This window comes from Vulpes lagopus, chromosome 6 (genome assembly GCF_018345385.1).
Source record: "Vulpes lagopus strain Blue_001 chromosome 6, ASM1834538v1, whole genome shotgun sequence".
NCBI classification, from domain to species: Eukaryota; Metazoa; Chordata; class Mammalia; order Carnivora; family Canidae; genus Vulpes; species Vulpes lagopus.
Genome location: NC_054829.1, coordinates 56,887,138 through 56,905,915, shown reverse-complemented (window position 1 = coordinate 56,905,915; position 18,778 = coordinate 56,887,138).

Here is an 18,778-nt window from a genome sequence, read left to right as displayed (position 1 = left end):
GGCCCCTTTTAAGTCAAGCCTTTGCAAAATTTACAATGATTATTTTATGGTTATCCTTTATATTTGGCAAAATCCCATTCAACTCTTTTGGTATTCTGTGGAAACACAACAGATGCTTAAGTTTGTTTCACATTGCAAAGCATATGATGAGAATTCTACTATAAATGTACAATTCTTCCTCCTGAAGGGAGAAAAAATTTTCTCTACCCTTCTAGGTTCTTCTGGCTAGTCGAAGAAATCGACATGAGAGCAATTAACAGGAGAAAAACTATTTATTTATTTATTTATTTATTTATTTATTTATTTATTTATTTATCAGAGAGAGCAAGAGGACACAAACAGTGTCCAGCACTGGGCAGCAGGAGAGGGAGAAGCAGGCTCCCCACTCAGCAGGGAGCCTGATGTGGGACTCAATCCCAAGACCCCAGGATCATGACTTGAGTCAAAAGGAGACATTTAACTGACTGAGCCATCTAAGCACCCCTAATATGCCATTCTGAGGTAAGAAAAAAGGAATAGGGAATTGGGACTTCAAAAGAGAGAAAGATAATTTATGGAAAGATGAGAAGAGCAAATGTGTGGGAAACAAATGTTTGTGATGCCATGCAGAGATGATAGGACACAAACAGGACTTTGAACAAATAGGCTTTGCTGAGTTCCCCTGACCCTAATACTCCTAGCCATATTCTTTATAGTTATCTCTGGTGATAGCTCTCTTCCTGGACCTAGCCATCTATCTAAATTCTTGTAGGCAGTTAAGGGGAAAGTAAAAGCTCTTCCGATGTTTTTGGGGCTTTGATTGTTTTCAGCTTATTCCAAAGTGCTATATTCTGAGGACACTCATTCTAAATCCTTTTAGGTCCTTTTATTTTATAAAGCTGTACTGGTTGCTGTGGAAGAAGAATTGGGTTAGTAGCCAAGTGGCAATAGATTTGCAGAGAGAAGAACATAGATTAGAATGAGGGTGAACAAACAGAAAAGAGCAAATTGAAGCACATTTTCCACACCCTATTAAATCAGCTTCCTAATCCTAGGAAAAAATCAGTCCAAAACAATGGCTGTGCTTCATTTATCTATGGAAAGTATTAATCTTCTCTCTTAATAGATGTAAGTTAGACACTATTTGTCCTGTATGATTTCCACAGAAGCAGCATTTTTCACTGACAACTGTACAAGCTCCTCCTTGCTGGGCAGTCAGGGTTTCTAGAGCATGACAATTTTGGAGTACACAGAGGCTAAACTGTTAACTTTTGACTGGAGTAGTTCCAAAGCTTGCATAGTGTTGTTGAGCTCTTGTTTTATAACCATAGAAAAAAATTGATTTTTCTAATTCATCATTTCCAAAGGTTGAAAATCAGGTCCTCAATGTTGAAAAGGACTTGGAGTGATGACACACAAGTAGATTTTCTATGACCTCTCATCCAACATGTTTATATAGCCCAACTCTTTAAACAAAGGAGCTCAAGTTTGTAATTTGGCTAGCATTTAAGGTGAAGTGTCTTGTGAAAGGAGCAGGCATTCAAGAAAATATCATCCCTGACCATTTACGTGGGCACCCTTTATATACCTTGTCACCACATAAGACAAGAAGTCCAGTGTGATTCAAAGATAAGGTCAGAGTAGAAGCTATAATTTCCCAGATCTTGGGCATTCTATGACCTTTGCTACTATTACTGTTAGCATCCATACACCTCCATTTTTCATGTAGTCCTGTCAGTTTGAAAGAGGAAAAACAGCTTGCAAAATATCTGATATAGGAGGTCTGCAATCTGGCTTTGGCAGCTATAAGGGTCAGTTTTGTCATCTGGCCAACTTAGTCCAGAATTTTATGTCAACCCATAGGTAGTTTGGGGTACTGGGCAGTCTAATCAGGGAAGCAGCTGAGATGCCCCAAGTCATTCAGTGATGGCCTGTGAGCCATCCAAGACATATGGTGATTTGGCAAACATCTGTGCTATACAAGGTAGTGCTAGAGTCACTTAATATCTTTGACAGGTATAAAGATGCCATTTATAGAATCAAACCACAGGAGTTGATTGCAATATTGTCTGGTATATGGCCCAGGAAAAGTCCAGTGGCATCTCTGCTTTCAATACAAAGAGGAAAATTTCCATCTATTATCTTTACCTGGGCAAGAGACAGTCCTTGGGTTTCTATAAAGGTTTTCTTGGGCCTACATAACTCAGTAGAAGAGGTAGAGTGATCATTTTCTAGTCATGGGTACCATATCCTGTTGCTCATCCATCTTCCATGTTTAGTTCATCAGGTGTTCACATCAGCAAGAACAAAGACTAGTTCAGGTTCTTTCATACTATGTAGTTATTGACATAGCCAACAATCAGATCGATCAGTTGGTATGGCCAGAATCTGGTAAACTAGCATAAGGGAGGTATTTGGTCTCTGCTTCATTTGTTGAAAAGGTAATGGTTAACAAGAACAAGACACAGTTGAAAAAGAGCCAATAGGGGAAACCTAGAGAGAAGTAGGTAAGTTAGGAGATAAGCCCTCTCCAGTGGAGTATTCTAATAAAAGACTAATAAATGCAGGAAAAAGATTCATTAATAAGAGAAGGGAGATATTTGCTTTTTGGTTTCTGGTTTTGGATTTTTGTTTATTTGATTGTTTTTTGTTTGCTCTTTTGTTTTATTTATTTTTTTAATGTATGCATATACAAAGTCTTTTAAAAGATGGGAAACAGGTGAAAGTAAAGCTTCTTGATCCATGATCTTGGAAAAAGCTGTTCACTTTTAGATGTGGACTGCCTATGGGTTCTGGGAATTGGCCCTAGAAATCCTTAATTTAAGGTCACCTATAGGGACTGTCTCCAATTGTCTTGAGAGCAATCTTCCTGGGTCTATTTTGACATGGAATGTGTAAATCCAGGAAGGTTTTTCTTTCTTTCATTTTTGTTAAAGAATTATTTATTTGTTTGAAAGAGGGAAAGAATGTGTATGCACGTGTGTTTACAACAAGCATGTGAGTAGGGGGAGGGACAGAGGGAGAGAATCTTCAAGCAGACTCCTCACTGAGCATGGAGCCTGATGTGGGGCTCCATCCCATGATCCATGAGATCACAGCCTGATCTGAAACCAAGAGTCCAATGCTTAACCAACTGAGCCACCCAGGTGCCCCTCCAGGAAGCTTTTTCTTTTATTTTGATGGAAGTATATGTGGTTAGCAGTACTTCATATGATACTTCCCATTGAGGGGACAGTGAGTGCTTTCTTCTAAAGATCTTGAAGTACACCCAGTCTTCTGGTTGAAATATGTGGCGAGACTTGTCAGTCAGTGGAGGTCATGACTCTTTCATCTGTTGGTGATATGCTTCAAGTATGATAGTTAATTCTTGTATATAGTCAGTCATAGCATCAAACTATTCACTTAAGTTCTCATAATGCTCACTTACTCCACAAATAGAAGGTTTTGTAGTATTCCAGAGCTTCCAGAGGTAATGCTTCTGGCTTTAAGTCCAGTTTCTTAACAGATCTTTTTAACAGTTCTTTTTATATTGAACATTTTTATATTCCACTTGCCCTAATGATCGAAGATGATATGGGGTATGAAATTTTAATGAGTACCCCAGAGTTTTTCCAAGCAAGTAGTTTATCTCTGCTATTTAATGAGTTCCTTCATCTTATTCAATCCATAAAAGAACACCAAAATGAGGAATATTCTTCGTTATTAATTTCCTTGCCACTATTGTAACATTGGTCTGTCTAGTCAGAGACTATCTGGTTCATTCACTAAGCATACAGACAATAACCAAATAGTTTGAATAGCCTAAGGCTCAGGGCAAATCTATAAAATCTATTTGGAGTACTGCCAAGGACAGTGTAGGCCTAGGAGAACTTCCTGATGTATACATATTTCCTCCAAAAAGTTGGTGAGACTTACAAGTAGTGCACTGGGAAATAATTTGATTAGAAATTCCATGGATGTCAGGACAAAACCAACTGTCTTTTAGTTCCTTAACTATCCCCCACTTGCACCTATGTCTCATTTGATGGGAGATAAGTGCAAGACAATAGGTCAAAAGAAGAGGCTATGGAAAGTCCATCTGGCCCACTGTATAATCCATCTGATAATTGTTTGGCACCCTTTTGTATCCATTTGTCTTTTTCAGATTGTGAGGCATTTGCCTGAGAATTAATAATGTCAGTCAAGGATAAAGGCAGGTTTAAAAATTGGATAGAGAAAAGACAGGGTGGTCTATTTGGGGCTGCATATTTAGCAGCCTTGCCAGCCCTATCTTTCCTATGCTATCTGCGTTAGCATTGGATGAACAGTGAAGAATAGCAATTTTAGAAAGGAAGTTAATAGCTTGCAGTGGGGCAGTAATTATATGTCTATTGTTAATAGGAATTCCCATAGAAGTTAAAGGTTCATAGGATTTCCTAATTGTGCCCAAAGCATGGCAGATTCCAAAAGCATGTCTGGAGTCTCATAAATAGTGGCAGTTTTCCTTTTTGCCAATGTGCAAGCTCTAGTAAGAACTATTTTTCAGAAGCTAGGGCTGATTTTACAGTGAGCAAAAAATATGTTTTAAGTGTTTCAAGTGGAGAAACTATGTCATAACCAGTTATTATGTTTCCCTAGAAATTTCTCTTATAGGAGCTATGGCAAAATAGACGTAAATCTGGGTTGGCCAAAGGGGTGTCTAAGAGATCCTCCTGTGCCTTTGAAACCATTTCTATAATTGCCAGGCAATCATGTGGAATGGATTGGGACTCTCCACTATCAGGAAGGGATAATAAAGTAGTTGGATTTAAAGTGTTAACAACGATGTGAAATGATGGAAGGGTTAGTCAAGAGAGCCTGTTCGTAAGTGGTCTGTATGTTGCTACATAGAGGTGCTAGCTTATGAACTTGTAAGAAAGCAAACAGCTTGGGGAACACAGAGGTGAATGTGGGAACCTAATGTAAGAGCACAGCTTTGTCAATCAAGGTGGCAGCTGTGGCTACCACACACAGCATGGGGGCATACCTGATACCACAGGGTTAAACTGGCATGAGAAATATGCTATACAATGTATCTAAAAGACAAAAATCTGTCTTAAAACACCTGTAGCAATCCTGTTATTTTAATGGCAGTATAGAAAAGGTTTGTCAAAATTAGGTAAACCAAGAATTGGGGGTGTTGACAATGTTAATTTTGATGCTTCTAAGAGACTAATGCCTCTGAAAGCCAGATAATGGGCCCTGGATGTTATCTGAGAAGAGAGTATACAGGGGTCTAGCAAGGACAGCAACATTAGGAATCCACTGGTGGCAGTAGCCAGCTGTCCCTAGAAATTTACATAACTGTTTTCTCATTTGGGGAATAGGGGCTGACAAAGTTGACTCAAGAAATTTTGGGGTGAGTTTTTGAGTACCCTGAGATACCTCCTGTCTTAAGAATGTACCAGGTGTTGGCACCCATTGAAATTTAGATCTGGAAGATTTAATGGCCTTGTTCAGCTAGTGGCTTTAGGAGAATGAGAGTGTCTATAAGAGCTCTCTGCTTAGTTTGAGTACAAACTGAACAACAGTGGAGCCTTGGTAAAGGCTACAAAATTCGAATCAGCTTAAAGACTTGGAAAAAGATTGAGGAAGACTCACAATACCCCTGAAGTATGCAAGTCCATGTTAACCATCTCCTTCTAAATGTAAATGAAAAAACAAAGTGAGAGTCAGATGCAATGGGATAAAAAAGAAAGGCGAGCAGAGAATAAACCAACTGAAGCAGCAGGAATTGAGGTAAGAATAGTAGCTGGATTAGGGACCATGGGATGGCAAGGAATCACAAGAGTTTATGGCTCTTAGGTTTTACATAGATCAATAGATTTGGTTCCCATCTGAATCAAATTTATCTTCTTTCTTTATGGACAATATTGGAGAACTAGAGGGTAAGGAAGAAAAGACAAGTACACCCTGCTGCAAAAGAGGTTCAATTCCTCCTTCTGCATCTCTGGAGAGAGAATATAGGACCACTGATAGAAACAGTTTATTCTTTTTCTGCACTAGGCGCACAGACTCTGCACTCAGTGACAATCCAATTTTATTTGCATGTGTATCCCAGAGACTAATTGTGAAATCTTTTAAAGACTCATCCTCTTCAGAGGAATTTAAATCAAGATGAGTTTCCAATAAGGAAAGTAGAAATTTGAAGTTTAATCTGAATGTAGGAAAACAAAAATGCCTTACTCATTGAAGTAAGTGGCATTAAATTTACATTAAAAAAATCTCTACCAAAAGGAGTTGGGACACTAGAAAGCCATGATGAGTGTTAAAGAGGGTCTAAGGATATTGGAGTTGGCTGAGATATGGCCAATGAAATGAGTTGCCCAGAGACTCCAATAGTTTGAATAGAATCAGAGGTGACAAGTAACCATAAATCTGAGCAGATAATAGAGAAAGTTGCACCAGTGTCAATTAAGATATCTAGTTTCCAATCTTCCATGTTAAGTTAATGGTGAGCTCCAGGGTGCTCCTGAGGATCAGCTAACCATGTCATTTCAAAGGGAACTGTCCCACAGGGGAAAACAACAAACCTTCTGGGAGTGATGGGATCTAAGGAGATTGTTCCTTAAACTTTCCTTTCTCCTAAGTGTAGAACAATTTTTCTTCCAGTGTCCTGATTTTTTGTGATATCTGCAATTGTCTGGAGACAAATAGGGGTCCAAGTGGGCCTTAAGTTACTCTCAGAGTTAAGCTTATTTGCCTTTCTAAAGATTCAAGCTGCAAAGCAATAATTCTTGCAGTTAACTTTTTTTTTTCCCCTGGGTTCCTGTAATTTCCAAAAAAAATGAGTGGCTGCCTCTATTATGACACTGAGAGGTTGGCTGGACAGCCCATTCTATTTTGAATTGAGGTATATAGATATAGACATAGATATATAGATATTGAAGGATCTATATCCTATATATATATATATATATCTTATATCCTATATATGTAGAAGAAAATTTCCCACTAGAAGAGAAATTAAAAGATTTTTATGTTCAAGAGCTTCCAGGTTCAATGCAGTATACCTTTAAGAAGTCTGTATAAAATTCTCAACACAAAGACCTTCAGATGCTATCCTTCTTTCTGAGCATGAAATTCAACATTAGACCAGTTTACTTTAGGGAGGAAAGCCTCTACTATTGCTCTTAACAAACCTTGAATATCAGCCTCCAACTGAGCTACTTCCTGGACATTTGTAAGAAGACCTGGGAGAAATTCCAGCCACCTGTTTTTTCTGTGAAGGGGGTTTTCCCCCAGGGGGCCGTCTGACTTGTCTGATAACCACGGCACCACCCTGGACAGGAAGAACAGCTCTTAGCAACCGGTCTAGGTGCCTGTGAGTGGAATTGCGAATGGCCATTAACCTTTCTAACTCTTCTCCAAATTTGGAAGGATCTTCTAAACGTAGCGATAAAGGGCTTTAGAATTTAAAAAATCTGCCGCTGTCCAGGGGACATGGATTCTCCAAGGGGGAGGCCCAGGATACACCCACCAAGGACATTGTGTAGGGATGCCTGAAGCTAGTAGAGCCTGACTGCAGAGCCCTGGAAGGTAAAAGAAATTGTAAGCGACCACAAAGCAAACCTTATTTGCCTGCCATAGGTACTTCTGCTAAATTCACTTCCTGGCTTGTAGTATTTATAGGAGTAACCTGTATATCCCAAACCTGGAGATCAAGTCTGAGTGCTCTCAGTAAATCTTATTTTAAAAGGGAAGTCAAAACATGCAGTAGGATGTTTAAGGGATTTCTCAGGAAAGTTGGAAGAGTTCTAGAATCTAAGAGAACTGGCTGAGAAGATGGAGTTGGGTTTTGAGAGGCTGGTTTTAGCTGGCAATCTAGAGATCCAAAAGATCTTCTGCAAGGACAGGGGCAGAGAGTTGGGAGTAAAGGACATATAGGAGGAAGGAAACAGGAGTTATGTTAGATGTGACTTTAAATTTTTGTTCTAAGTCTAATTTCTTCTGTTCTTTCACTCTATTGAGGGAATAGGGCTAAGGCTAGCCATTATGCTTCTTTGTATCTTTTTTCATCTGATCTTCCCACAGGTACTAATGGGATAAGTATTTAGGATGAAAACTCTGTAAAAATTGTTTCCAATAAAGAAGGTTTTCCAATTCAAAAGCTCAATTGTTTGACTATTGACAGGTAAAATCTTTGATGGTATATTTATTCCAATAGCAACTCAATTTGATAAACTATTTCATTGATGGGACACCTGCATGGCTCAGTGGTTGAGTGTCTGCCTTTGGTTCAGGGCATGAGTCCTGGGATCAAGTCCCACATCAGGCTTCCCATGGGGAGCCTGCTTCTGCCTCTGCCTATGTCTCTGCCTCACTCTGTGTCTCTCATGAATAAATAAATAAAATCTTTTAAAAAATTAAAAAAATAAACTATTTCATGGAAAGACCCAGGGGTAACTTCCCAGGCTTAGAATAAATCTTTACTATGGATACAAAAGACATCCCTGCAGTGGATGCAAAGGATGCAGCTCCCATGATCCAGAAAGTTCACTCCCAAAGATAGTCTAAGAAAGTAAAAGTCCTTCATTGCTACAGGTGGTAAGTATGGTATAATGGAAACAGTATCTCTGATTTGCAACAAGAAAGTGAAACACCTCCAGTTACAGGCTTTCTATTCTGTGACACCAGGCAGGTGCTATTGGAATGGGATTTTTTCCAGCACTAACAAAACAATGAAAGTTGAGATGACAGAGCCCCTTATGGACTGGGACCTCTTGTAACAAACTCCCCTGACTGCTGGCACAGTGGGACAAAGAGAGTACAGCTTGTGATTTCATGTCTCTCTAACTGTCCACGAGGATATACACTGATATGTGCACCTCCTGGCTGGTGAAGACCAAAAAAGAATGTTCTCACTGGTCACAAAACCAAGTTCTCAGGACATAAAACAAGATGACAGGAAAACCTCCTCTAGTTTTTCTTATATGCACATTAACAACTTTAAGCCTTGGGTCTCTCAGAGCCAAACTAATACCTAAGAAGAATGTGTGGCTGTATTGGGAATTTTGTGGTATTTTAGTGTATCTCATTGCACAGAAATGTTCTTAAGTTTGGCAGATGACCTAGTGTCAGACTAATTCATTCTCTGGCCAACTTATTCTAATGCAGAAGTCTTTGGGTTGGGGGACAAGCACTCTACTAGCTCTTAAGTGCTTGATCTGTGCTCACCAATTTTGCCACTTTGGCTTTCAAGATGTCCCTTAGCAACAGCCGTCACCTCATGTACACATTAACCTACAGCAAAATTTGTTGAAACAGACACTGGTCTGATGAGAACTGTGAACTCACCAACCTGCAAGCCAGCTCAAATAGCAAGCTTATAGGGCTTATGTCTGAGTTTTGCCTATGATTTTCCTCCCTAAGACAAACAGCACAACAGACAAAGACAAACCGTGACCATCTCTAGGGAGAAAAGGATCAATAAAAATCAAGAGTACTCATAACAAATCTTTACCAGAATTACTATACCGAAGGAACTAGTTCCACAAATATTTTCTCACTCTAACCTAAATCTAGAAAAGAAAAAAAGTGACTCTCATCACTCATGCTGGCAGGCAGAGACCCAGGATACAGAGTAAGAATTCTTACCTTCTGCCAGCTTTTTGTCAGGGGTGCCAGGATCTCTCAGCTACAGCAACCTCAGAGCAAGCAATGTCCAACCAGTAAGGTTGATCCTGCCGACTATGCCAGCTGTAGGGGGGGAAAAACTTTCCTCTACCCTTCTAGACTTTCTGGCTGATCTAATAATTAGGTTGACATGAGACAGATTAACAGAAGAAAAACAAATTTAATTATGCATGTACAGGGTCCCATAAGAATATGAGACCCACAGGTAGTCCGACAATTGAGGCTAATATGCCATTATTAAGAGTTAAGAAGGAGGGGGTATGGGTCTGGGACTTCAAAGTAGGGGATTTCAGTCTACAGGAAGATGGGAAGAGCAAATGTTTGGTAAATAAATGTGGTAACCTGCCGAGATGATAAGACATGGAGAGGACTTTGAACAACAGACCCTGCTGACTGTCTGTTTACCAACCCCTCCCTTCCCCCCAGTTTACTACTCCTAGCCCATATTCTTTGTAGTTATCTTTGATAATAGCTGTCTTCCTGGACCATGCCATCTACCAAAATTCCTTTAGGCAGTTAAACAGAAAGTAAAAGCCTTGTCTGAGCCTTCTGGGCTTTGATTGCCTTCAGCTCAAAATAGCAAGCATGCCAAATTGGCACATTCTTGGGATACTCATTCTGAGCCCTGTCACTCCCAAAGGAAGTGCTGATAACCTTTAGCAGTCTGACTTTTATCTAGTTTAGTTTATATTCTTCTTTTTATTGAACATGTTTTACAGATTTTCTTCCACATGTCTTATGCCGCTCTTTTCAAGCCATCTGCCATAGGATATTACTTTCTTAGTTTGAGGTGATCACTGTTTTTCAGGAAAACCCACCAACTTTGGCTTATGAATTCATATAAGCTACTATTTTACCAACTAATTTCTATCAACTTATTTCAGGTCATTCCTACATAAACTACCAAAGCAATCATCCTCTTCCCAACCCTACACCTCATTTTGCTGCTGCTGAAGCCTAGAGTAGTGTTAATTTCTGGCCCAAAATGGTGATTACAATCTGATTTTTAAAAGAAAGGGAACACTGACTTCTGATTTTTTTGTTATAGCTATTATACTCATTAAGCAACAATTAACTCACTAATGTGAAAATTAATCAAAAGACAGGAAAATAGTGTATCTTGATATAAACAAGGCATTTTTAAAGTTTTATATGGTAGCCTTAAAAAAAAGACAGGAACATTTGGATAATAAAACATTTAGGTAGATTCTTGGCTAGTGGAATGACTCTTCCCAAATAGTGTTGATCCATTATCTCTAAGATCTGACATTGATCCAGTTTTATTAACATATTTAATTAACAATAATAGGTAATATATATTGAATCTTTACTCTGGGCTAGGGGTAGGAATTTTGATATTAATTGATTTATTCCTTACAAAAACCCTATGAAGTAGGTACTATTATATCCTTCATTGTAAAGATGAGGAATTAAGGGTGAGAAAGGTAAGGGCACCCATTCATGATAATATAGCTCATGTGTAGAACCAGGATTTTTCCTAGACTGACTTCAGAGCCCAGAATTATTTCCACTCAGCTTCCCTGACTCTCTACCAACTATGCATAGATCCAAAAGTCAGTCTTATTAAACCTGTATATGGCATAAAACCAAGAGAACTGGCTAATTTCTTGAATGACAGGATTGAGACAAGTAAAAAGTAATAAGATAAAATTCAAACAATAAAAATGTTAAGCCTGCATTTAGATTCAGCAAAATCAATACAATGCATATAAAAATAAGTCATTTTGTGACAATTTATGTAAAAAGATAAATACTGAGTTGTCTCAGGTGACTAAAAGCTCAATATAAATCAACAGTTTTCCTATTAAGAAATTTATGCTACATATGTTTCCAGACCAAGGGAAATGTATTGTACATTTCAGTGGTCAGAGCATCTCTAGAAGATTGAGTTATATTATGATACCTCATTTTAAGAAATATACTTGGCCATTTGGAATGTGTTCAGAGAAGCATGACTAAGATAGTATGAAATCTCATCATAGGCCTGATGACTAAATTAAATATATTATGTTTGATGACAAAAAATTTTGAGATGGACAGAGTGGAAAGATAGATATCAGAATCTACACAAACAGAATTTAAATATTTGCTGATTGCAAGATGGTCTTATGAAAGATAGAGAAGTTATTCTGCATTGCTCCAAAAAGACAAACCAGAGTCAATGAACCAAATTTATAGGAAGCCAACTTTCAGGACAATATTCAAGGAAGAAGTTTCTTGTAAGTGGAGTCATCTAAAAATTAAATGGTTGATAAGTAATGATACAAATAATCTTTATATAATGGATATACTTGCTAGAATATATATGCATCAGATACACTTGCTAGAGCTTAAAAAGCTGATGAATAGGATTTACTTTAAAATGGTACAGCAAAGAAAATGTGGATGGAAGATAGCTGAAACAAGAATAGAAAAAAATTTATTATTGCTTATTCATCACTATAGAACACTCGGAGCTTACTTATATAATTCTTTCTACAATATAGGTAACTGAAATTTTTACTTACACAAAATGAATACATTGCCTTGGTGGATAGTGAGTTCCCATTTTTGGATATGGTCACACAAAAACTGGATGTCCACTTGAATAGGATGTGCAGAGTGCACAAAATGTTGGACTTTAAGGGTCTTTCTAAGATTCTGATCCTGAAAAGGAAACTAGCAATTCACAGAGGTAATTCAAAAGGGAAGTAATTTGGAGAGGAAGATACCCCTAGCCAGCATCTTTCATTATTGACAGATTTTTGCTGCCTGTTCATCATGTCTCTGACATGCTATCTTGTTTGGTTCTCTGGATTACCTATTCCACTCCCTGGTGGTTTGGATGCTGTCAAGGTCGATTCCTACACAACAGAAACTCTCATAGTAAATCCTGTAGCTAAAAGGTACAAAGCTATCAAACAGCCTTCAACTGACAACTTTCTCAAACATGAAACTTTCACACATTAAAATAGCTTATTATTTGAATAGAGAATCAAAATATTTCACCTCCCTTATAACTACCCTTTGAAATCTATCACTAGGGATGCCTGGGTGGCTCAACTGTTGAGTGTCTGCCTTTGACTCAGGTCATGATCCTGGGGTCCTGGGATTCACTCTCTCATCAGGTTCCTGCGAGGAGCCTGCTTCTCCCTCTGCTTATGTCTCAGCCTCTCTCTCTGTGTGTGTGTGTCTCTCATGAATAAATAAATAAAATCTTAAAAAAAAAAAAGAAAAAGAAAGAAATCTACCACTAGATAATCATGCTAGGTCCCAAAACAGAGCCCCAGTGCAATCAAATGTGAATTTGAGAGGATCACCCTTGATCCGAACTTAATTGCATTTGAAAGGATGATATTTCAGAGGATCTTCTGAGGAAGATAGTTGAGCACCACATTAGCTTACCTGTGACAACCTGGATCTATTTTAAATAGTTGAAAGTGGTTGGCCAGCTATTTCAGTTTCTTAGGCATTTGGTAGTATTGCACTTGCTGGTCCTCATGTGGTTAGATATAACCTCATGTAATTCTGTGAGTAAATTGTGCCAGAAAATTGTGAGTAAAGCATTGTCAATGTAAGACCCTCTAGATCTCTCATTTCCCACTGGCATGGCCATCAGCAATGTTCAAAAAGCAAGTCTTCCATCTGTATAGGTCCCTGCATGACAACTATGAGCAACTATCCCTTTGATATCCCAGGATGGACATGTAGCTTGAGTGCAAAATAAGCCTTCATTGTTGTAAACCACTGATATTTTGGAGGTGCTTGTTACTACAGATGGTAAGTAAACTATTAAAATGGCCCCCTGGTCCCCTCCCCTTGAATGTGGGCAAAACTTGTGAATATGTGAAATAATCACTCTCATGATATGGAGAAAAGGAAGTTTGGGGATATGATTATGATCTTCAATTAGTTGACTTTAATTAGTTGATTTAATCAAAAGGAGATTATCATAGGTGAGCTTGACCTAATCAGGTGAGCCCTTAAAATAGACAAAAAGCAGAATCAGGTATTCCAACTGGCTTGAAAGAAGCAAACAGCCAAATTATTAATTGTCTATGGACAAAGGCAGTTTCTAGGAATTGGGAGCAGTCCTCAACTGAAGACTAGCAAGAAAATGACTTGCAGTCATGCAGCCACAAGGAAATGATCTCTGATAACAACCAGTAAGCTTGGAAGAGAACCTTAGGCCACAGATGAGGTTATAGCCCCAGCTGGCATCTTGATTTTCAGGTTGGTCAGTCTGAAGACAGGACCAAACAAACGCATATCCGGAATTCTGACCCACAGAAACTGAGAGATAATATGTTTGTGTTGTTTTATGCTGCTAAACTTGTGTTAATTTGTTGCCACAGCATATCTGAGTCTATCACAGCTGATAAGTGGGAGAAATTAACTGCCATGTTATGATTATTATTGTGCTAGAAATATTTAGGAAATCAGAAAACTCATATTGATGAATAACACATCTGTATGGTGGAATTCCAGATAGCCATTAAATTGAATGATGTAGGTCTGAATGTGCTGTTATCAAATAATATTTGACATATTTGTCCAGTGAAACCTTAGTTGTATTAAAGTACAGATCATGTATACAACATGATCTCATTTGCATTTTAATGGATATATAAAAATTGTATATCCACAGACACTTTCTGGAATAATAAATAAGGAATTATTAACAATGACTATATCAGAGAAAGGGGCATTGGAAGTCCACAGTAAAAAGAAGAATGACTTTTTATTGTACAAATGCTTGCACTGCTTGAATTTTTATCATGTGCATATATTGTACTTCCAGTTTTTGAAAAATGAATATAAATGAAAAACAAACTAATCAATCTACATTTACTGAATATATACTGAAAGCAAACCACTTTCCTAGGTACGGAGTTGCACAAAAGTTCATGGAGTAGCTGCTTGTTTGGCAATGCAAAAAATGAGACAAGTTTGAAAATGCTGATGGCAACACAGAGAATTATAATTTGTGTAAAACTGGAAAAATGGTCAGTAGTTAATGAAGTCCCAAGAGGGCATAATAAGAAAGAGTACGCAAATGATGTGAGTATGGAAAAAGGTAGGCTTCAAAGGAAGGGCACCATCTCTAACATTGCAGAGTCAATGTTACCATGTAAAATGCTGTCCTCCATCTAACAAATCTGAATCTGATGAGTTAGGTATTCAAGGAGGTAAATTGGGTTTGTAGCAGATGTTCCTAGAGCCTTGGATCTATCTGCTCGGCCTACTTCTGATTTTAGCTACATCTGTAGTGGACACTTATAGCTTCCCACTTCATGAAACCTGTGCTTTTCTGCTTAGGAACTTTTGCCAAATCTGTGGGAACCCAGTACCTGGAAGTGCTGGGAAGCTAACATCTCTGAGAGTTACCCTCAACCAATGACAATGGAAGCCAATGGACAAATGCTGCCATTTCCCAGGCCAGAGAGAATTTTGGGAAGCATTCTGTGATTTGAACTCTCACTGTCTATCACAGTAGAGAATTTAGAATGCAGCCTTTATTGGCTTTTCTTACTTCCATTTCATTCCTTCCTCTTTTCTTCCTACTTCCTGAAGTCACTTCCCAAATAAATTGTGTGCACTAAATCCTTATTTCAAGCTCCAATTTTGTGGGTTCCCAAACCAAGACAGTGTTTGTTAAAGAAGGGGGAAAAGCGAGCAGTTTTCAATGGTCAAATATGCAAAACAATAGAGAATTGCTTCTTACAACATTATTTCTACCTACAACCTAAAATAGTCTTAAATCATCGGTGTTCACAGTGCCTCTCTGCAAGAAAGGATTCTACAATGAAATGGATCACATTCAATCCCAGAGAAGGCCTGTTGTGCTAAATTAGGCCTGTTCTGAGAATGCTAACCTGTAGTAGCTCCTGGAGGGAGGCATTTCAAATGTTCACTAAATTCTCCTTACTTTCATTTTACCTTGTGATGCTTCATTATGCCCCCCCCCCCCCAAGTAACACAGCAAATAATTCCCTTTGGCCCTCACTGTTTGCTGCTTTCCAAATATGGAACAAAATGCTTGCCATCCTCTTCCTCGCTGTCTAGCCAAACTTACTTTTCAAGCCTCTTCATCTCATTTTGTTCAGTCATGCAAATTCTTTTTTGCTGTTTACATGTGCCATGCGTTCTAAGTAAAGAGTTTCATCACAGAAGTGGGGTACCTGAGACAGGCTTTGGGAAGATTTCAATTTGAATAACAGCAACAAAGGAGAAAGTTCCTCTGTCCACCTTCTAAATCCTCCCTGTGTTGCAAGAGCCAGTAGAATTTGTGACCCATTTAATTTCACAGAGGAAATCTAGGATTCTCAGATTCCTCTCCATCAGAGCAAGTATCTACAGTAGCTTTTCCTCAGCTATACCTGTTCCCTTGTGCTACTCCTTTTGTTATAGGTATAATTAAGCTGATTGCAGGCCTTGGTGGCCACTATATCCAAGGAAAAAACCCAGTAGCAATTCAAAATGATTGCTTTAACTGTGCTTTTCTCTCCGCCTTGCTCACCCAGAGAGTGCTTATATGGCTCCAAGGCTCTCGTTGTTAATACTAGATAAGATTTTACTCTTTTGTTAAGTCTTTGTAAGCCTCTTCATCTTTCTCCAAAATGGCTTCTTCTGGGGCCCAGCTGGTTTCTTGTGACAACCATCTTTCATCCTAGAAGTTTCTCAGGATACAGAAAACCTGCCTGTCATCATTCCCCACATTTGCTCCCTGATCACTACCCCTTCCATGTGTGTTTCCTCTCTGAGACAATTAAGTTCTGAAGCTCACTAAAGCAAAGGTCAATTTTATTGCAAATTATGTCCAGATCTGCAAGTTAACTAAGTAAAAGAAATTTAAGGGAAAAAAAATCTTTCGTTCTTCTTAGTAACTTTTAACTTCAGGGAAATTAAAGAACACATTGTGGTAAGTGTGACATCACCAGATTTAAACAAAGGACTTAAGATACTTTTTCCTTTTTTTTTTTTTTTAATTTTATATATTTATTCATGAGAGACACAAAGAGGCAGAGACCTAGACAGAGGGAGAAGCAGGCTCCTCACCGGGAGCCTGACATAGGACTCGATCCCAGGACCGGGATCATACCCTAAGCCGAAGGCAGATACTCACCCACTGAGCTACCCAGACGTCCCTTAAGATACTTTTTCTGAGTACATATGATCAAGCTATTACTTCATGTTAATACTTCAATCTGTATTTGGAAATTTTATAACACTTTATGTGATCATTTCTGAAAGCTCAGTTTGAGACTACTCTGCACAACATAGGAAAAGAAGTAGGATACAGAAGTAATGTTTGTGAGGTGGCTGTTCCACACCAGACACATTTAGCACATGTTGGCTCATTTGATTTCACAATAATCTCCATCCTACAGATAATCAAACTTAGGATAGGTGACCTGCTCAATTTAGTAATTACATGGACAGGTGAAAGAAAATCTATCTTCTTTCCACTTCATCACACAGCTTTCAAGTAACAGACATACTTTCTCAGTTGTTCTATATGCTCACAATCGTTATCACAATCAGTGTCTATATAATTCAGATAGAGGTTGCCACTCCTTCCTATTTTGTAAACGTTGGAAATATGGATTGTTGAATAGAAAGAAAACCCAGATCTTCAATATTTGTTCTTTTAGAGGAATGATGGGATATAATCTCTTGCTTCTTGCTAATGTCCCTGTGATATCAGGAACTATTTTTCACAAATTCTATTAGAAAGCTATAGAAGACACTGCTTGTTGCTTGGCTGTCCTAACCACGACTCCTAATCCATGATTCCTAACCATATTCCATGAGTGGGCATAGAAAATCCTGTGGTTTACATACATGCCAAAGTCAGCTAAGGGATTTCTGGGAAAGCCTTTTCTTTTTTGATATGGATGCTACATACTTCCTTTTAATTTCTTTCTTTCTTTCTTTCTTTCTTTCTTTCTTTCTTTCTTTCTTTCTTTCTTCTTTCTTCCTTTTTTTCTTTCTTTCTTTCAATCTTTAGAGAGACAGCCAGTAGGGAAAGGAAGAGGGAGAGAGAGAATCTTAATCTTAGGCCCACACCCAGTGCACAGCCCAACACAAGGGTCAATCTCACGACCTGAGATCATGACCCTGAGAGCATGACCTGAGCCAAAATCAAAGAGTGCGACACTTAACCAACTGAGACACCCAGAGGCTCCTCACCTTCTTCTTATCTTAAATGTGGATGAAATGATTAGAACCAGAGTAGGCACCTTTCAACCATGAAGGAAAGACTAAGAAAATCATGGTGATATGAGCCCTGACACTGGTGAACAGCTGAATCTACAATAGGAATAATAAATCCTTTTTTGTTCAAGCCTCTATAAGTTGAGTTTTTGTTATTTATAGCTAAATGCATTCTAACTGATAAGGAACAAAATATTTTACAGCATAAGTTTGGTTCTATTAAATGAGAATGTATTTTATCAGTAGGTATCAATGTGAAAAATAATCTACATCAGTGTTATCCAATAGGCTTTCTGTGATAATGGAAATGTTCTATATCTGCGCTGTTGAATATGGTAGCCATACATGATCATTGAGCACTTGAAATATGGCCAGTGCAACTGAGGAACTAAATTTATATAGTATTTAACTTTAATCAATTCAACTTTAAATTTAAATGGCTACTGGCTAACATATTGGACACTGCCATCTAGACATTTTGTGAGTCTTGACATGTGTCATGTCTGTGTTTGGGATAAAAATCTGAAAATTTGCACAAACCTACTTGAGGCAAATGAATTATCTGTTATTCAGCCTGAACATGGAAAAATATACAGCAATAATTCAATAATTATAAAAAGTAGCCAAGTGTTTTAGTAGTGTTTAGTAGACTGTCTCTATTACCAGAGAGAAATCTTTAGCTGAAAAGTTGCTTGTAGTCTTGAACTAAAGCATGGTTATAGTATGTGTCTTTTGGATATGAGAAAACAGCAAATTCTGAGGCTGAAAACACAGAATATTGTTTGGTTTTTTTTTTCTGATAGGGCCTCTCCAAAGCATTGACACAAAAGGGTAATTATTGTAAGAGACATTATAAGTTAAATCCATTTCCTTTCATCCAAGTCATTACTTCTGTTGTGCCCAAGATCGTGAATCCGAGAAACCGCCA